We start from the raw sequence: 22,334 nt of genomic DNA, 5'->3' as shown, positions 1-22,334 counted from the left end.
ATTTTGTAAACTTGCTGGATATACTTATTTTTTATTATTTTTTTTCTTTTTGCTGAGGCAATTGAGGTTAAGTGACTTGTCCAGGGTCACACAACCAGGAAGTTACTGGATATATTTAAAAGAGAATTAAAGTAAGAAGCATCCTAATGTAGTAGACAATATTGGACTTGGTGTTAGGAAGAACTAAGTTTGAATGTTGTCTCAGACACTTACTGTATGACCCTGAACAAGTCACTTATCCTCTCAGCCTCAGTTTTTCCACCAATAAAAAAAGAGGGATAAAAATAATACTTAATTTTCACTATTGTTATGAAGATCATATGAGAAAAATATTCATAGATTGTTTTGTAAACCACAAGCACCATATACATGTTAAATATCATTTTGGATCTATCTTATTTTTTAGGAACACAAAACTATTGGATAAAATAAGACTCACTTATAAATCGCAAACTTCTCTTGAGTCAAAAACTCTTTATTATCTAGCTCTATGTGGATATTTTCTTCAAATCAGATTGGCATTTTGTGTTTGTCATCTTTAATTTATAAAGGAGAAGGCATGGATTGGCCTTGTGAGTATTTTTGTTAAGTGGCTGAAAAATAACTCTTCAAGCAATCAGATTTAGGAAATGTAGTATATAGAATAGCATCTAATAGGTGGCTCTCCAGATATAAGAGCAACACAAATATCCCTGAAACTGTGGACTATGGAACAAAACACTGAACAGGTAACTTTCATGTAACCAGAATTACTAGGCAGTGATGGTGATGATGATGATGGTGCTGCTGGTGGTTATTACTTTTCATCTTTTGTTCCCGAAGAGGACCAATGATATCATAAGGGTGATATTTTGACTTGGGAGTGAATTGGATATGAGTGGGGCAGAGCTGCAGGACTTAGCTTCACTCTCTCCTCTAGTCATCAAAATCCAGTGGCAAGAAAAAAAATCAAGATAATTGAGGGATGGCCTAGGTTGCAAGGGGTGACTTAGGCCTTTCTAAATTAAGGTCTCAGTTTGTCTAAGGCCTGGTCCATTCAATGACTAAAATAAGAATTGAGACAGAAAGTAATGCAATTTATCATCACAAAGATATGAGAGTTGAAGACTCCTAGTTTCTGGATGAAACAGAAAACAATTGCTATTCACATTTATTTAAAGCTAACAAAATCTAAACAATGATCTACTGAGTACAGTACCTGGTAGATCCTACTACTACTACAAAAAAGAAAGTGATTTGAGTTTTTGGGTGAAGTTAAGCAGCTCCATTTAAAACACAATGGGCTTTTGATTTCTTGAGATATAGCTAATTATAATAATAATAATAATGCTTTAAGACTTGCAGAACACTTTTCATGAATTTGATCATCACCAGCTACCTTACTAAATAGCTGTTGTTCTACTCACCTGAGTTCTGTTCATTTCATTTTGTATCAGTTCACTCAAGTCATTCCAGATTTCTTTGAACCCATATTTTCATATGGCAGTAGTATTCCATCATATAAATATATCATACTTTATTCAGTCATTCCACAATTGGTGGGTACCCCTATAGTTTCCAGTCTGTGTGCTTGCATACATACACCTATCCACACACATATATACTCTCACAAAGTGCTATAATTATGTCTGTATATATGAGTCCTTCCCTTCTCTTTAGAGTAGAAACATAGTAGTGACATTTCTGGGTCAAAGAATGTAGACATCCTAGTGAAAATTTTTAATTTGGTTCCAAATTTCTTTCCAGAATGGCTGTACCAATTCATGGCTTCACTAATTGTACCCACAACTGGAATTTGGATCCGAATTTTCTGCCTCCAAATCCAGTAGTATTTCAAGGACATCACTTAGCATGCACATTCCTTCCTCCTTCCATCAGGGAACCAATGAAAGAGCATTGGATGATACCAGGAAAGCAGCTGAGACTGATAATTAAAGGCAGTAGAATGGATAGGATGGTGGGTTTTTAAGTTATTTCCAGTCCCTGTTCCTTGCATTTTAATTAGTTATCACCTGTCTTCACTTATAATCTGAGAATTACTGTAATGTTATGTTTTTTTGTTTTGTTTTTTAATTCTTACCTTTTGATGACTCTCTTTCACTGCCATTTTCTCTCTCAGTATGGTACCTAGGAAGAGTTTTAGTACCTACAGTACTTATCATATTTACCTTTAGTGGATGAGCTTTTGATCCATTTTCTCTTTTTCTGATCATGAATCCCTATCAGTTGTTTGGGTGGGAAATAAGCTTTCTCAGAATTCTTAGACTTCTCTTCCTCAAAATAGTAGGTAGAGGGCAAACATGGTGGTAATAATATCCATAAAGGCAGACAAGGGAAACAGGTGTATTAAGGATTTTGAGAGAAAAAGAAAGAAAAAAACCAACATTGCTTTCTTCAGGAAATCTCCCAGATTCTCTTTTTTTTCACCTCATTCATCAATCCAGAGTCAGTAAGGAAAGGAGGCAGGTGCTCTGATGATTGTAGACTGTAGATAAGCCTGTGGTTTGGGGAACTGTCTCAAAAAAGAACAGGCTTGCCCAGCTCCACCTTCTTCTTGCAAAGCTCTGTTAGCTCAGTCAGCTCTAGAAAGATAAATCTGAGACTTCTGTAGGTGGCTATTGGAGGAAATTTCCCTCCCATCCATAAAAGGGTTAGTCTCTGTTAAACACAGAACTTTGGTGTAAAAATAATGCTAGGTACTAAGTTCAGTGCTAAGAATACAGATTAGATATTAAATTAAAATGTTGAATTGTTGAATTAAATCTGCAGTTCCTTAATACAGTCTAAGAGGAAGGGGGGTAATTTTGTCTAATTTAAACTTTAGAACTTCATTGTGGACACACAAAAACAACACTGATTATTTTCAGAGTCGGATGTGATTATGTTTTCTTTAATAATAATTTCCAAGTTATTTGGAAAAAGTATGGTTATAAGTTTATGTGTATGTAGACATATATATATATATATATGTCAAAATATGAATAGATCTGCTTATATATACACAGACCAATATAGATATGGATACAAAAGCAAATTAACTCTTCCTTGTGTGTGTGTGTGTGTGTGTGTGTGTGTCTGCAAGTACACTTATATACTCATGCTCAGGCAATCTTCAGAGATTAAACTACTGAAACAGCATCTCCCTTCCTCAAATTTTTCCTGCCCCCCTTCCCCATCCCTTCCCTTAGAGCCATTTCTCAGCTGCTCCTTGTAGTAGAGGATGCTGCTATGTGGCTTAAAAGCTGTATGGAAAAGCCCTGGACCAGAAGTCAGGCGACAAGGGTTCAGGTCCTGTCTTTGCCACAGTGTAACTTTTGGAACCCAGAGGTTTTTATTCTTTTAAGGCTCACATTATCCATCTGTAAAATAAGGTCAGAAAGGATGATCTCCAAGGTTTCTTCAAGTTCTAGCAAACAGAACATGGCCTGGATTACTGCCATAGCCTACTGATGACGCTGCCTACCTCAAGTCTCTCCATACATTCTCCATTCATCCATTAAATTGATTTCCTAAAATGCAGGTTTGATCATGTCACCTACCCACTCATACAAGAAACTCTCCTGGTTCCCTATCACCTCCAAGGTCAAATATAAAATGTTATTTGGCATTCAAAGCTCTTTATAAACTAGTCTCCTCCTACCTTTCCAGTCTTCTTATACTTTACTGCCCATCATACACACTTTGATCCAATGACACTTCCACCTGTTCCACAAAGGAGACACTTAATCTCTTGGCTCTGGACATTATTCCCAATACCAGTAACAATCTATCTATTCCACTCAACTACTGACCTCCATGACTTCCTTTAAGTGACTAACAACTCAACTTCTACAGGAAACCTTCTCCTACCCTTCTTAATTCTAATGCCTCCCTGTTAATTAATTATTTCCTATTTAACTTGCATATAGCTTGCTTATATACATGATTCTTTATAAGTTGTCTCCCCTATTAGAGTAAAAAAGCTCCTTGAAGACAGGGTCTGTCTTTTGTCTCTTCTTGTATTTCCAGAGGTTAGCACAATATTTGGCATATAATAGTTAACAAAGTGCTGTCCTACAATCCAATCCAGGAAGTAGTGTATATAAATTCTCATTCTCTAGAGAAGGAAACACACAGTTGAAATGACTTGCACAAATTCACACAAATAGGGGTTCAAATTGGAAAAACAAATCCAGACCTTTTCACTATAAGAATAGCACTCTTTCCATAATATTGAATTGATCTTATGGTATTACTCCATATCATTCAATTCTTCATATTCAGCGGTTTCTTCTAGGTCTATCCCTACTAGGAATGGACTTTGACCCATAGTTGATAATAATATAGTAATATAATAATAATATTGTGTACAGTCATAAGAAAATATTTTGTAAAACATAACACATTATACCACTGTATAATTATCAGCAAACCAAATAGCATTTATTAAGTGCTACATACTGAGGAAAAGGCAGCTAGGTAGAAAAGTGGATGGAATGCTGTACATAGGTACAATAAGATTCATCTTCCTGAGTTCAAATCCAACTTCAGACACTTACTGGTTATGTGACCCTGTGCAAGACATTTAATCCTGTTTCTTTATCTATAAAAATGAGCTGGAGAAGGAAATGGCAAGCTACTCCAGTCCCATATCTTTACCAAGAAAACCCAAAATGGGGTCATAGAGAGTTAGATGCTACCAAAACAAGCAAATAAAGTACTAGGGATGCAAAGAAATAAAAAAAAAAGCATGTCTTCAGTAAGCTTACATTTTCTTTGTGTGAGTGTGTGTGTGTAGGGAGGCTGGTGACAACATGTATATATCTAATAGTATACATAAAATAATCCAAGGTGGGTGGGGTAGGTGAGACATACTAACTGCTTCAGGAAAGGCTCCATGTTTAAGATGGCACTTATTAAGTTGAATTCTGAAGTAAATGAGGGTGGCAGCAAGGAGAAATATTTAAATATTAGGCACAGCTTGTGCAAAGAGCCACAAGAATGTTTTGAATAGGGTGATGAAACAGTGAAACCTCTATTTAGAGAAATCACTTGGGCAGTTAAGTGAAGAATAGAGTGGAATAGAGGGGTCAAGGAGAACATGAGGTTTTTGTAATAGCCCAGGTGAAGGGTGAGGAAAACTAGAAATGGAATAGTGTTATCTTCAGTGAGAATGGCAGATAGTGTTTGGGGAACAATAAGTTCAACTTGACTGGACAATAAATTGAGGACCTGACAGGTTAAGGATCCAAACCAATAAATGACAGATTCAAGACTTGAATTCAAGTCTCTTAACTTTAGTTTCCATTCAATTCTACTGAACCATGAGCACCTCCTCCTTTTTCCCCCCAAAAGCCAACTTTAGAGCTACTAATTCTTCATTTTGTTTTTATCATCTCCCCACTCTGCTTAATTAGAAGGGTTGGTCCCCCAAACTGCACTCTGTCCTTCTGAATACCTGTTTGTAAGAGAAGAATTTAGGATACTAAGAAAAATCTGACATACCATTTCTAAACAATACCACCATCAAAGGTTACGGCCCATGAATCAACCTCTTGTAAACAGGAGAAAGACAAGTGCTCAGCCAGCCCCAAGTCTATGATACTATTACATGGTGTGCACAGGAGAAGAGCAGGAGAATGGCCAATAAAGAAAAGGATAATGGAACATTGATCAACTCTTTATCACAGCAGGAGAACTGAATCTGCAGTGGCCCAACACATTATCAATAAGGCCCTTGATTAAACTTGTATAACGGCCCCTGAGCTAAATACTCCCATCAGCAACTGGAGCCAAAAGGGAAGAAGAGAGCTTATTGCAATCATAAAGTGGGTTGTCAGCTGGAAAGTTTGAGAGCTATCCATGTGGGGATAATTAGGCTTAACATTACATTTATGCCTTCCAGATTCAGAGCGGAAAGTTTCTTCCTCCCCAGGCCCTGGAGGGGATGTTTCTTCCCTATCCCACCTCCCAACCCCTCCACCCCATCCCCAGACACATCATGCCTTAGGACAGGCTCTGGATCAGTTATGTGAAGCCCAAATCAGTGTCTTTGTGATCAAATACAGACTCCTCTGTTTGGAAACCTGGCTCCAATCTAGCATTCCTGGGTTATTATACATGATTCTCCTTCATGTTCCCTGTGATCTGCCAAACTGACCTTCTTGTTGTTTTTTGCATATGGCAGTCCATCTCCTATCTCCATGTCTTTGCTCAGTTGCTACCTCTTCTCCTTAAGTGCTGCTGAATGGTAGTGGAGTAATCTATTGTACTAATGAGTCTGCTACAAATTTATGTTATCTAACATCAACTAGGTCTTCTCTGGCAGCAAGGCCACTTTTCCACTCTCCACAAATGCTTTTTCTGTACTACTTACTCCAGTGACTGCTCTGAACTTCTTTCCTCAAGCCTTCCACAATACCCTATAATCATACCCTTTAAGCTGAGGAACTTGACACATACTTTAACAAGAAAATAAAGGCCACTTGAAGTGAGCATTTTATTTTCAAATGAAATAATATTTGTAAATTGCTTAGCACCGTGCCTGATTCATAGTAGGTACTAAATAAATTCCTATTCCCTTCCTTTCTTTCTCTTCTCCTCATTTCAGAACTCTTCCTTCTCATATCCCAATCCACTGACATCATCCCCAATCTCCTAACTCCATCAGAAGATGGAGAGGTGGCCCTTCATCTTCCTAGTGCCAGCACTTCTTCATGTACCCTTGATCCAATCCTCCCCTACCTTAATTAGCAAATTGTCTTCACAATCATCCTGTCTATTGGTATTTTCAGATGCCTATGAGCATGCTCAAATCTCCCTCATCCTTAATCCTCACAAGGTTCTACAATTCCTGAAGTTGTCTAATATCTCCCTTTCTTGTTTTAACCAAACTTGGAAAAAACTGTCTACATGCATCGGCTTGCTTTTCTTGAATATTTTCTAAATCCTCTGTAATCTGAGTTCTGACTTCATCTGAAGTCTGAAACCACTTCCCTAAATGTTATTGGTAACTTCTTAATTGTCCAGTCTAATAGCCTTGTTCCATTCCTCCCTTTTCTTTAGATATCTCCAACTTGCCATTGTTAAAAACTCCTCCTAAATAATGCACTGTCTGGGTTTTTGAGATATTGCCCTTTTCTGGTTTTCTTCCTACCTCTTTTCTTATTCTTTCTCCATCTGCTTTCTCAGCCCTTGATTTTCATGTCACATCCACTAACTATGGATGTATCCCATGACTCAGTCCTCAGCCCTTTTTTCTCTATATATTCTCATACTTGGTGATTTCATTAGCTCTCATGGGTTTATTTGTCATCTATGTGTAAACAATTTTCAGATCTGTACATCCAACAAATTCCTCAAATTGTTCCTCAAATTGAACACCATCTTACATCATGAACTACCCATTAGACATTTTAAAGTAAATTCTCTGAAGCCATATAAAATTTAACTTGTCCAACACAGAATTAATATACATTCACATGTATATGTATACACACACAAACATATATACATAGAAATATATAAACTAAGTATGTGTATTTTCCATGATCTATCTCTCTTTGTTCTATTATTGTCAAAGGCTCCACCATCCTCCCAGTTACCCAGGCTTGCAATCTCAGCATTATCCTTGACATCTCACTCTTCCTCACCCTATTATCCAATCAGCTGCCAAATCTTATCTTCATCTTCACAACATCTCTTAAAGGTGTCCTCTTCTTTCAATTCACACAGACAGTCCCCTTGTTCCAGCCCTCATCACTTCTCTCTTAGACTGTTAAGACAGCCTTCTAACTTCTCTTCCTGTCTCAAGCCTTTCCCACTCCAATTTATCTTCCATTCAGCTACCAAAGTGTTTTCCCTAAACTCTGACCATTTTGCCCTCCTCCCTCAATAAATTCCACAGGCTCTTTGTTACCTCTAAGACCAAATATCTTTTTGTCAAATTCTTTAAAGTCAGGCTCTTTCCTCCCTTTCTGTTCTTACACATGACACTCCTCCACTAATTCTATGTTCTAGGTATACGGGCATCTCTGCTGTTTCTCACTCAGAACATTCCATTGCCTATCTCTCTGCTTTGGAGCCACCTATTCCCCATGACTGAAATATACTTTCTATTTGTTTTCACTTCTTGAGATTTCTTCCTTCAAAGATCATCTTGAGTCTTAACTTCTACATAAAATTTTTCCTTATCCCTGAAGTTACTACCTCCCTTCCTACTAAACTGCCTGGTATCCATTATGGGGTATGTACTTTTATGTATACATATTGTTTTCCTCATTAGAATGTAAACATTTTGCTCTAACCATTGACAGCTTTTGTGTGGAGAGGGAGCAGACTTCAAATGCTGAGGAGACTAGGAACAGAATGTCCCCAGATGTATCCCCTGGGAGGGATATAAGCTGCTCCTCAATACAAAAGAACCTCATAGAGGAAATAAAAAAGGCTCTCACAAGAGAGCTGGAAGAGAAATGGGAAAAGGAAAGGGAAGCTTGGCAAGAGAGCCTGGAGAAGTCATCCCATGCATTCAAAGACAGAATGGATAAAGAAATCAAATCATTGAGAAACAAGATTAGTGAGCTGGAAAAGGTAAACAACTCCAAGGAAAACAGGATTAGTGAGCTGGAAAAAGAAATCAGCTCTCTAAAAAATAAAATGGATAAAATGGAAAAAAATTCCATAGAAGATAAAAACTCAATTGGACAATTACAAAGAGATATAAAAAAAGTGAGTGAAGAAAATACATCATTGAAAATTAGACTGGAACAAGTAGAAATGAATGACTCAAGGAGAAACCAAGAGGGAGTCAAGCAAAACCAGAGAAATGAGACAATTGAAAAGACTGTCAAGTACCTTACCAGAAAGACAACAGACCTGGAAAACAGATCCAGGAGAGACAATTTGAGAATAATCGGACTCCCTGAAAAATGGGAGGAAAAAAAGAGCTTGGACACCATTTTCGAGGAAATTATCAAAGAGAACTGCCCAGACGTTTTGGAAACAGAGGGTAAAATAGACATTGAGAAAATTCATCGATCACCTACTGAAAGGGACCCTAAAATCAAAACGCCAAGAAATATAGTGGCCAAGTTCAAGAACCATCAGACAAAGGAAAAGATATTGGAAGCTGCTAGAAAAAAACAATTCAGATATGGAGGATCCACAATAAGGATAACACAGGATCTAGCAGCGTCCACATTAAAAGAACGCAGGGCCTGGAACATGATATTCCGAAAGGCTAAGGAACTTGGTATGCAGCCAAGAATAACTTACCCAGCAAGAATGAGCATCATTTTCCAGGGAAGAAGATGGACATTTAACGAAATAAATGAATTCCATCTATTTTTGATGAAAAAACCAGACCTACATAAGAGGTTTGATCTTCAAATACAGAACTCAAGAGACTTCTAAAAAAGGTAAAAAGAAACCTTGAGAACTATACTTCTGTCAAAAAAATATATAAAGAACATAGGTACAATTTGTCTTAGAAAATAGAGGTGGAAAGGAGATTATATCATAAAAAAGTACAAAGTGGTGGTACTATATCTCATGAAGAGGCAAAGGTAACCTATTATATCTGAGAGAAAGAAAGGAGGGAGATGAACATAGCGTGTATCAATAGACATATTCGATTTATGGTGAAACTTCTTCCACTTTATTGAAAAGTGAAAGGGAAGGAGTAAGCTAAGGGGAAGGGAATACAGTAATTTCGAGGAAAAGGGGTAAAATAAGGGGAGGATCTTTAAGGTGGGGGAGGGATCCTAAAAAGGGAGGGCTGTGAAAAGCAAGTGGTGTTTACCAGTTTAATACTGGATAGGAGGGTAAAAGGGAAGGAAAGGGGAAAAGCATAAGCAGGGGTTAATAGGATGGCAAGCAATATAGAATTAGTCCTTCTAACCATAAATGTGAATGGGGCAAACTGCCTCATAAAGAGGAAGCAGTTAGCAGACTGGATTAAAAGTCAGAATCCTACTATATGTTGTTTACAGGAAACACACCTGAAACAGGATGAGACATTCAAACTAAAAGTAAAAGGGTGGAGCAGAATCTATTATGCTTCAGGCAAAACCAAAAAAGCAGGAGTAGCCATCCTCATCTCAGATCAAGCAAAAACAAAAATTGATCTAATTAAAAGAGATAAGGAAGGGCATTATATCCTGCTAAAGGGAAGCATCAATAGTGAAGCAGTATCAATATTAAACATGTATGCACCAAGTGGTGCAGCATCTAAATTCTTAAAAGAGAAATTAAGAGAGCTGCAAGAGGAAATAGATAGCAAAACTATAATAGCGGGAGATCTCAACCTTGCACTCTCAGAATTAGATAAATCAAACCACAAAATAAATAAGAAAGAAGTCAAAGAGGTAAATAGAATACTAGAAAAGTTTGATATGATAGATCTTTGGCGAAAGCTAAATGGAGACAGAAAGGAATATACTTTCTTCTCAGCAGTTCATGGAACCTATACAAAAATTGATCATATACTAGGGCATAAAAACCTCAAAATCAAATGCAGTAAGGCAGAAATAGTAAATGCATCCTTTTCAGACCATAATGCAATCAAAATAACATTTAATAAAAAGCCAGGGGAAAATAGACCAAAAAATAATTGGAAACTAAATAATCTTATACTAAAGAATGATTGGGTAAAACAGCAAATCATAGACATAATTAATAACTTCACCCAAGAAAATGACAATAATGAGACATCATACCAAAATGTGTGGGATACAGCCAAAGCAGTAATTAGGGGAAGTTTTATATCTCTACAGGCCTACCTGCATAAAATAGAGAAAGAGAGGGCCAACGAATTGGGTTTACAACTAAAATTGCTAGAAAAGGAACAAATTAAAAACCCCCAGACAAACACAAAACTTGAAATTCAAAAAATAAAAGGTGAGATTAATAAAATTGAAAGTAAAAAAACTATTGAATTAATTAATAAAACTAAGAGTTGGTTTTATGAAAAAACCAACAAAATAGACAAACCCTTAGTAAACCTGATTAAAAAAAGGAAAGAGAAAAAGCAAATTGATAGTCTTGAAAATGAAAAGGGTGAACTCACCACTAATGAAGAGGAAATTAGAACAATAGTTAGGAGCTACTTTGCTCAACTTTATGCCGATAAATTCGATAACTTAAATGAAATGGAAGAATACCTTCAAAAATATAGCTTGCCCAGATTAACAGAGGAAGAAGTAAGTAGTTTAAATAGTCCCATCTCAGAAAAAGAAATAGACCAAGCTATTAACCAACTTCCTAAGAAAAAGTCCCCAGGACCAGATGGATTTACAGGTGAATTCTACCAAACATTTAAAGAACAACTAACTCCAATGCTATGTAAACTATTTGAAAAAATAGGGATTGAAGGAGTCCTACCAAATTCCTTCTATGACACAGACATGGTACTGATACCTAAACCAGGTAGATCGAAAACTGAGAAAGAAAACTATAGACCAATTTCCTTAATGAATATTGATGCTAAAATCTTAAATAAGATATTAGCAAATAGACTTCAGAAAATCATCCCCAGGATAATACACTATGACCAAGTGGGATTTATACCAGGAATGCAGGGATGGTTTAATATTAGGAAAACTATTAGTATAATTGACCATATTAATAATCAAATTAATAAAAACCATATGATCATCTCAATAGATGCAGAAAAGGCATTTGATAAAATCCAACATCCATTCCTACTAAAAACGCTTGAGAGTATAGGAATAAATGGACTATTCCTTAAAATAATAAGGAGCATATATTTAAAACCTTCAGTAAACATCATATGTAATGGTGATAAACTAGAACCTTTCCCTGTAAGATCAGGAGTGAAACAAGGTTGCCCACTATCACCATTACTATTCAATATAGTACTAGAAACTCTAGCCTTGGCAATAAGAGCTGAGAAAGAGATCCAAGGAATTAGAGTAGGAAATGAAGAAATCAAATTGTCACTTTTCGCAGATGACATGATGGTATACTTAGAGAACCCCAAAGACTCTGCTAAAAAGCTATTAGAAATAATTCAGAATTTTAGCAAAGTCGCAGGATACAAAATAAATCCACATAAATCCTCAGGATTTTTATACATTACCAACACAATCCAACAGCAAGAGATACAAAGAGAAATTCCATTCAAAATAACAGTCGATAGTATCAAATATTTGGGAATATATCTACCAAAGGAGAGTCAGGAATTATATGAGCAAAATTACAAAACACTTGCCACAAAAATAAAGTCAGATTTAAATAATTGGAAAGACATTCAATGTTCTTGGATAGGCCGAGCGAATATAATAAAGATGACAATACTCCCCAAACTAATCTATTTATTTAGTGCTATACCAATCAGACTCCCAAGAAACTATTTTAATGACCTAGAAAAAATAACAACAAAATTCATATGGAAGAATAAAAGGTCGAGAATTGCAAGGGAACTAATGAAAAAAAAGTCAGAGGAAGGTGGTCTAAGTGTACCTGATTTAAAGCTATATTATAAAGCAACAGTCACCAAAACCATTTGGTATTGGCTAAGAAATAGACTAGTTGATCAGTGGCATAGGTTAGGTTCACAGGACAAGATAGTGAATAAAAATAGCAATCTAATCTTTGACAAACCCAAAGATCCCAAATTTTGGGATAAGAATTCATTATTTAACAAAAACTGCTGGGAAAACTGGAAATTAGTATGGCAGAAACTAGGCATGGACCCACATTTAACACCACATACTAAGATTAGATCAAAATGGGTCCAAGATTTAGGCATAAAGAACGAAATCATAAATAAATTGGAGGAACATGGGATGGTTTACCTCTCAGACTTGTGGAGGAGGAAGGAGTTTGTGTCCAAGGGAGAACTAGAGACCATTATTGATCACAAAATAGAACATTTTGATTACACCAAATTAAAAAGTTTCTGCACAAACAAAACTAATGCAAACAAGATTAGAAGGGAAGTAAACAAATTGGGAAAAAATTTTTACAGTTAAAGGTTCTGATAAAGGCCTCATCTCCAAAATATACAGAGAATTGACTTTAATTTATAAGAAATCAAGCCATTCTCCAATTGATAAATGGTCAAAGGATATGAACAGACAATTTTCAGATGATGAAATTAAAACTATTTCCACTCATATGAAAGAGTGTTCCAAATCACTATTGATCAGAGAAATGCAAATTAAGACAACTCTGAGGTATCATTACACACCTGTCAGATTGGCTAAAATGACAGGAACAAATAACGATGAATGTTGGAGGGGCTGTGGGAAAACTGGGACACTGATGCATTGTTGGTGGAGTTGTGAAAGAATCCAACCATTCTGGAGAGCAATCTGGAATTATGCCCAAAAAGTTATCAAAATGTGCATACCCTTTGACCCAGCCATACTACTACTGGGCTTATACCCCAAGGAACTACTAGAGAAGGGAAAGGGTCCTGTATGTGCCAAAATGTTTGTGGCAGCCCTTTTCATAGTGGCTAGAAGCTGGAAGATGAATGGATGTCCATCAATTGGAGAATGGTTGGGTAAACTATGGTATATGAATGTTATGGAATATTACTGTTCTATAAGAAATGACCAACAGGAGAAATACAGAGAGGCTTGGAGAGACTTACATCAACTGATGCTGAGTGAAACGAGCAGAACCAGAAGATCATTATACACTTCAACAATGATACTGTACGAGGATGTATGCTGATGGAAGTGGATTTCTTCAACATAGAGAAGAGCTAATCCAATTCCAATTGATTAATGATGGACAGAACCAGCTACATCCAGAAAAGGACTGGGAAATGAATGTAAACTGTTATTTTTACCTTCTGAATCCAATTCTTCCTGTGCAACAAAAAATTCGGTTCTACACACATATATTGTATCTAAATTATACTGTAATATATTTAATATATATAAGACTGCTTGCCATCAGGGGGAGGGGGTTGGGGGAGGAAGGGAAAAAATCTGAATAGAAGTAAGTGCAAGGGATAATGTTGTAAAAAATTACCCATGCATATGTACTGTCAAAAAATGTTATAATTATAAAATAAAATAAAAAATTTAAAAAAAAAAAAAAAAAGGAGCAACTCCAAAAAAAAAAAAAAAAAAAAAAAAAAAAGGATCTCCACAAATCCTGCTAACTGTCTTTTAATGCTTGCTTGTGATATAGACAGATGGTGTTACCTGTATGTGCTCTGGAGCATTATCCAAAGGATTTATTACTTTGTGGTCCTCCTAGAGAAGTTCTTCCAAAGGGGAGCCTGGTAAACAATTCTTATTACCTTCCGCCTTATCTGGGCTCAGTGTCTCCTCTCCACATCTGCTACACACATCTGATGTAGGCAATCTGGGCCAAATTATACATGGGAAGGAGGAGAAAAATGGGGAAGGGGGAGTTGGGGGAATCCAGACGTGTCAATGGAAAGGCAAAAGGAATGAAATTTTACCTTGAAAACTGCTCTGGTTTAATCACTCTGCATATTTTAGCATATGTAGATTATCAATCAAGTTTGAGATAATTAGATTTGAGGAGCAACCTAGATTAGTGAAATGAAGATGACTGACAGTCAGAGGACTTGAGTTCAAATCCCACTTTTGCCAGTTACTAGCTGTGTGACTTTAAGCAAGTCATTTAACCTCCTCCAGAGCCTCAGTTTCCTTATCTGCAACATAGGAGTGATAATACTTATGCTTTCTAGTTTATAGGGACTTGAGAAGAAAATACTTTGGAAATTACAAATCTCTAATAAGGATGAGTTATTATTCATTCTGATCACACTTGTATGCCCTCTTAAATACTTTTTACATATGGACACATCCTTTTGGAAAGCACTCTTCAAGGGCTCCCTTCACCAGCAAAATTCAAAGCCTTCTTCCCTGACTAGTCCTAACCAGATGCAGTCACTTCATTGACTCAAACATTTGAGAATTTACTATGTAATTCTATACAGATGTGAGTTTTCTTTTTGTAATGTGTTTATAGGGGTGCTTTGGTATGTATTCTTCATGCCTTTTCATGTGTTTACCTTGTTATCATTAGATTATGAGGTGGAGGGTTTTGTCCCTCCATTTTCTTTGATATTTCTTCATATCAGCCAAAACCAAGGCATGGTTCCTGTCATTGTTGGGTGAACAGATGATTGAAAAAGTCCTTTGAAAAATCAGCAAATTTACCACATGCTAACTGTACGTACAACATTTTCTCTGATGCTAATAATAAGCAATTCATTAACAAGCATTAGTAAAAATACAAAAAAAAAAAAAAAAAAAAAAAAAAAAAACAATAGAATGTAAACATTTTGAAGGCAAGGACTGTTTTATTTTTGTCTTCATGACACATACTGACTTTCCCAATATCTGATATTCAGCAGGCTCTTTAAAAAGTGTTCATTGGTTGAATGATTAGCTGACTTTAACTGGAGGAGAGAAAAAAACCTAGCAAGAAAATATATAGGATTTGTCCAAGACTGCTGAGAATTCTTGCCAGGGTCTTGGCAATGGAGGAGAAGGGCTGTGCTCTGGACACAGACACAAAGCCAGAAAATGTTACTTTTCATTTCATAGTCATATCCCAAAGCACAAACATCTGCTCCAAGAAAACATTTTAAGTCTTCTTTTCTTAAAAGATACAATGCAGGTTTCACGATGCCCTAATCGGGTGTTCTTTTCACAAGTCTTCTACCTTCAAAATGAATCTTTCTCTAAAATCCTCGCCTGCTAATGCCTCTCTTTCATATTAACTTGTATTTATTCTCTTTATCCATAATACACTCATACACACATGTATATTTGCATATACATATAATGTACATGCATGTAAATTCATATGTACATGCATGCTAAATGAATCTACATATTTAATAGATTGTGTCCCCACTAGAATATAAACCACTTATGAATAGGGATTGTTTCATTCCTTGCACTTGTATACTCAGAACTAGCAAAGGACCTTAATAAATGTTGGTTAATCATTGGTTGATTTCCATGCTGTCATTGTTTAGCTTTTCTTTTCTCTGTCATGTCTTTTCTACATGATGTTGGCCCTTTCTGGATCTCATCTGAAAACTGGGAAGGATGCCTTTGACCCTACAAAATCACATAGATGTATACATGAGTACAAAAGAAAAATAAGATTTTTAATATGCTTCAACATGTCACACTGACACTGCTGCCTATCTTTATGGAATATTACTAATTATAATATTTTTCCTGTCCTGTAGTTGATGTTTGAGTTGGTATTTATAGACTCATAGAACATCTCATTGTAAAGTATTTAAGATAATACCTCCTCTCATTTTTATGTAGGTTTGTGGGTGTATGAGTATCTAGATTTGCAATTTCATTATGAATTCCTACTATGGAAACTCCCTCCAACAATGAGACTTTTCTAATATTGTAATTTGAGGGTACTGACACAGAAAATGTCAGAATTCTTCCAATCAGAACCTGACCCTTTGATCATTATGTCAATTGTCCCCTAGAATCTTTAGTATTTCAGAAGTGGAAATGAATCAGTGAGATTTAGTGATTTGCCCATGACAAATGAGGGGCAGAGCTGATACTCAAATGAGTCTTCTCACTTACTCCGGGACCCTTGTCATAATACTTTGCTCACACTCAAAGGTGACATTTTCTATTCGACTTATGACCCCTCAAATTCCCCCATCTTATCCATCCTGATTCATTTACACTCCTGATTCAACTTACACTTTAAATCCAGACCAGGTTTTCCTCCTAAGGAATACATTTGGAATTCACCAAGGATTCTCAGACTCAATGTTTGCTGTCATATAATAGTAAGCATTAATAACTATAATTTTCTCCTGTTGTCAGGCTTCAAAGAAAGTGAAGAGAGCTTCACCAAGCCACAACAGGGAAATAAGGTAGAGGTAAGAAATCAGGACGGGGAATATACCTGGCACACAGAAGATACTTGACAATCAAGAAATATTTGCTAAATTGAAGTAGATTAGAGAAAACTAGGTGGTTTTGATCCTAGTCACCATGGCTCAGCAGATAGAATGCTGGCCCTGGAGTCAGTAAAATCCAACCTCAGACCCTGGGCAAGTCACCTGACCCTGTCTGCCTCAGTTTCCTCGTGTATAAAATGAGCTGGAGAAGGAAATGGTCAATCAGTCCAGTGTCTCTGCTAATAAGAGATGACCCAAATGAGGTCATGAAGTGTTGGACCTAACTGAACTGGCTCAATAATAACAAATCTTAAGGACAAGGCTATTGTCCCAGTTGTTTTCTCTCAGAGGATTCTGTTTCTCTCCCAAGTCCAAGAGAAGTCCCCATAGACAAACAGATGAATATCTTACACAGCCCTCTACCCCCTGGTCTTGGAGTTAGGAATATTGGGTTCAAGATCCAGCTATGATATATATATATATATATATATATATATATATATATATATATATATACATACATATATATATGTACATATATATGTATATATATATGTATATATATATGTCACATATATGAACAAAGTTAAGTCTCTTTACTTCCTATGATCATCAAAGCATAGATTTAGAGATGAAAGGGACTTAGGGTGTACCTAGAACAATCCCTTATTTAATTTTATTTATTTATTAAGGCAATTGGGGCTAAGTGATTTGCCCAGAGTCACCCAGGTGGTAAGTATTAAGTATACAAGGTCATATTTGAACTCAGATCCTCCTGATTTCAGTGTTGTATTTACTACACCTTCTAATTGTCCCCACAGCCCTTATTTTAACAATGAAGAAGCTTAACCCCACAGAATTTTAGTGAATTCCCCATGATTACATAAGTAATAAGTGTCAGAAATGGAATTTGAACCCAGGTTTTTTTGAATGAAAAGGTCTTTGAACCAGGTCTCTTCTTGTGAACCTCTATTTTCTGATCCCTTTAGTGAAAATAATAATGCTTATAGAATCATCAGATATAAAGTCAAAAAGTATATGAAAAATAGGAGGTCTGAAAGGATGAAACCCTTATCCAGAGTCCCAACAAATAGTAAAATGACAGAAGCAGGATCTGAACTTGACTGTCTCATTCCAAATTCAGTGTTCTTTCTACACATCATGTGCCCCATTCTATTAACTGCCTCACAGGATAGTTAGGAAGATAGTACCTCATAAACCTTAAAGTGAATTTTATATCTTATGAACATACATAATATATTCACAATTATAATAAATCTGAATTATCATTATTGTTATTGTAATTACTGTGCTATAATCAAAATGGACCCTCCCCATATAAGAAGTTCCAGCTGAGAAAACTCACTACACAGAAATGAATTTACATAACAGAAAATGTCTCTGCAGGGATTCTTGATTTTCAGTGTACCCAGAGACCTCAAGATTTCAGTTTGGGATTTGGGGGAAAAAATTAAAAAACAACATAACTCAGTTCCTATTCTTTGACAGAAATGCAGCTATTATTTAAGTTGGGACCCTATCTGTAGTGATATTTTCATTGACCTATACTTAGAAACAGCATAGGTCTTTGCATGATCTAGAAAGAAGAATGAGATCATAGTTGCAGAGACAGAATATAAAATTTTATCGTCTGTTAAAACATTTGCCAAAAAAAAAAAAAAAAACACATCCTACTTCAGCTTTTATTGCACAGTATATATATGAAAATATTAATTTTTAAATTAGAAAACATAAATCATGATTTCAATATAGAAGAGACAATCTGATTTTTTAAAAAGACAGTACTATATAAGAAAATCTGCCCAGATAACAACGAACTTCCACAAATTACCAACCTCAACAAGTGTTACAGAATTAGGCCTGCATTTTAGATGATCCATCTAAGATCAAAAAGATGGTCAAAATATTAGATTGGTCTCTGTTGCTAAATATTGCTTTCAAGTTTAAAATTCCATGTGCAGCACCAAGAAAAATACACTCTCATCCTTGTTCTTTATTATTATTTTAAAAAGCTAAATTAGGAGATATTTGTCTAGAAAAATCTTTAAAGGCAGAAAAAATGACAATTAGTCAATATATAACTCAAAGGTTTAAGATGGTAGGATTTAGAAACCCAAGGTTACCAGAAGGAACAGACAGAGCTAGTGGTTAAATTCAAATCCTTACATTCTAAGCCCATCACTTTATCTGCTATACCAATGACCAGATGATTTCTGAAGCCCATTTTACCTCTAAACATTCTATGATGTGTCTATGGGGAAGGAGCTTCCTGATAATGTCTACTCAACAGAGGTCACAGTGGAATATATTCCATCCTCGAGTCAGCCTGGCTTGAGCTATTTTCTCTTAGCTCCAATTAATCTTATGAAATGCTTATCAGACAAAGGGACTATGTTTCAATGTGAACCCATATTCTCTGCTTTGGGGATTCATACAGTAAAACATCTAAATGATATAGGTGAATGATCCATTCTCTCTAATGATCCTTGGTCTTTAGAAACTCTGACTTATTTCAGTCTAGCCACTGAAATTAGGAAGAGTCCAACTGTCATTTTCCTCCATGTTCTCCAGGGACTGGTTCTCTACCAGCAATTTATGTAAGGGAATTTATCTAATTCTGGTCCATCTTGCATTTGTAAAGAAGCTTTCCTTGTTATTTTGTGAGGTCTTTGATTGTGACAAAGGACTGGCTTTGCCAGCAGAGATTGAGTGCCTCTAAAAGATAGCTCTGTGTATGGAAAAATATTTGAAATAATTGTACTATTTAATCTATATCATATTACTTCATTGTTTTGGGAAGGGCAAGGTAAGGAAGGGAAGGAGAAAAATTTATAACACAAAGTCTTACAAGAATGAATGTTGAAATCTAACTTTACATGTACTTAGAAAAAATATTACTGAGGAAAAAAAGGAGATAGCATTGTGGTATATAGTTCACCAAAGACTATATATTATCTGCAGAATTCTTAGGAAGAGTCTCCTAGATCCATGTCATTCCTAATTCTTGTCTTGAAGTAACAATTATTGGTGAAAATGCATATGTTTCATCCAATGGACTTTAAAAGATTTTCTTGTAGGCTAAAGTAACTGGACTCTGAAGTGACAATGTGCTTCTCATGGGACCAGACTAGATGGTACAATAGATAGAATGCCAAGCCTGGAGTCAGGAAAGAGTGATCTTTCTGAGCTCAAATCTGGCCTCAGTCATTTACTAGCTGTGTGACCCTGGCCAAGTCACTTTACCCTGTTTGTCTCAGTTTCTTCATCTGCAAAATGAACTGTACAAAGAAATGGCAAACTACTCTAGTATCTTTGCCAAGAAACCTCCAGATGGGGTCACAAAGAGGTGGACACAATCGAAAAACAGTTGAACAAAATAGAGAAACAGAAATAGAAACTTTAGAAAGAAGACTTTAGGGAAAGATGGAGTAAGAATGAGTGAGTGAAGTGAAAAGCATGCACTGTGTTTACTGTGTGCCGATAACTGTGCTTAACTAAACACATAAATAGAAAAAAAAAAATATATATATATAATTTGCTCTCAAGGAGCTCAGTGTTCAGTTGGGGGAAAGACCCAGCTGCAATGCAGAAGAAAAGGATAGAGATCCTAAGGGCACAGCTACAAAGTTGATGGCAAGACCCAAGAGTCCTTAGGATGTACAATGTTCCAAGCAACAGTCCACCAACAACCTGACCCCTCAATATCTAAGACTAGGGGTATGTTAGTAAATATTTAATAAGCATTTAATAACCATGTGGAGGAATCAACCACAATACACAACACAATCTGCATTAATTTTTTATTTATCACTTTCTTTAGTATAGATAATCAACAAAATAATAAATCAGTCCCTGATTGGTAGTGTTTGCTACTTTCTAAGGTGTAAATGCTCACACTGAAAATGTAACAATCAGCAATTATCATTTACTATACTCCTGTAATATCATTCAAACACATAGAACCACATAAATTAATAGAAACATACAAAAGAAAATTGGGTTTTGGAAGAAGAAAAAAATCATCCAAAGAAATGCACCAACAACAGAAAAGAGTATTGATATAATGAAATTTTTAAAATTGTAGCCGAATTAGGCTGAAATATTGGAAGGAATATACACTTTCAAAAGAAATATGAAAAATGAAACCAGAATTTCATCATTGTAATAAAACAGATAACCAAACACATTAAAGTTTCTTTGATAGTTGAAACCACAGAGAGAACATTGGAAAATTTGATTATCAATATTCAACAACCCACATAAAAAGTTAAATATATGATCATCACAGACATTCCTCACTGCCTTTGAGGATGTCAAACACAGAGAACATATGAACGAAAGTCCTTCAGATGATGAGGTCCTCCAGATGTTCCTGTTTATATATTGCACAGAATCTCCTAAACACTGGAAGACCTATTCCTTAGGATCCACAGTCACTCAATAGAGCTCAACTGTTTAACATACTACAGAGGGAAAAGCAAATGAACAAAAAAATCCTATTATTTATCAAACAATTTTTAATCTGTATTTAATAAAATTAACAACACCTGAGAGACCAGTAGTACCATTTACACAGAACAATCCCTCATGGTGGACAGGTCTTGTCTTCCACTAAGATGACATTGAATTAGTAAATAACAGTCAGTCAGAGAGTCAATTAATAAGTATTTGTTACCATGCCTACTATGTGGGAAACATTGTACTAAGCAGTGGGAATACAAAAAGAAACAAAAGATAATTCTTCTCTTCAAGAACTTTTACAATCTTATAACATGCAAACAAATTGCATGTATGTATGTATATACACAAAAATAAGCCATACAGGTGAGAAAAGGAAATTAGTAATAGAAGAAAGGCACTAGAATTAAGAGGGGTTAGAAAGGGCTTCCCATAGAAGGCAAGATTTGAATTAGAATTTTAAGGAAGTAAGGGAAGGCAGAAGAAGGTGGAATAGAATGAAAGTGCTCCCAACATGGGGGACAGCCAGAGAAAATGCCCAGAGCTGAGAGACACAGTGTCTTGCTCATGGAACAGCCAGGAAGCCACTGATATTGAACTGAAGAGTATGTGAAGAAGATGTAAGGTATAAGAAGACTAGAAAGGTAAGTAAGGGTTATATTAGAAAGGACTTTGAATGTTAAAGTTTTTGTAGTTGATCCTAGAGATGATAGGGAGCCAGTGAAATTTATTGAATATGGAGTGACATGTACTTTAGGAAAATTGCTTTGGTGGCCAAATAGGGGATGCATTGGAGTGGACAGAGACTTGAGGAAGAGGACCTACCTGCAGGCTATTGCAATATTCCAGGTGTGAAGTTAGGAAAATCTGAACTGGGATGGTGGCAGTGTCAAGGGAAAGAAGGGGCCACATTTGAGAGAGGTTGCAAAGATTAAATTGGCAGGTCTAGGCAGCTTGGAGATGGGAGTGT

Source organism: Sminthopsis crassicaudata, chromosome 2 (genome assembly GCF_048593235.1).
Source record: "Sminthopsis crassicaudata isolate SCR6 chromosome 2, ASM4859323v1, whole genome shotgun sequence".
In the NCBI taxonomy this organism is placed as follows: domain Eukaryota; kingdom Metazoa; phylum Chordata; class Mammalia; order Dasyuromorphia; family Dasyuridae; genus Sminthopsis; species Sminthopsis crassicaudata.
Note: the sequence above shows the minus strand (reverse complement) of the source record.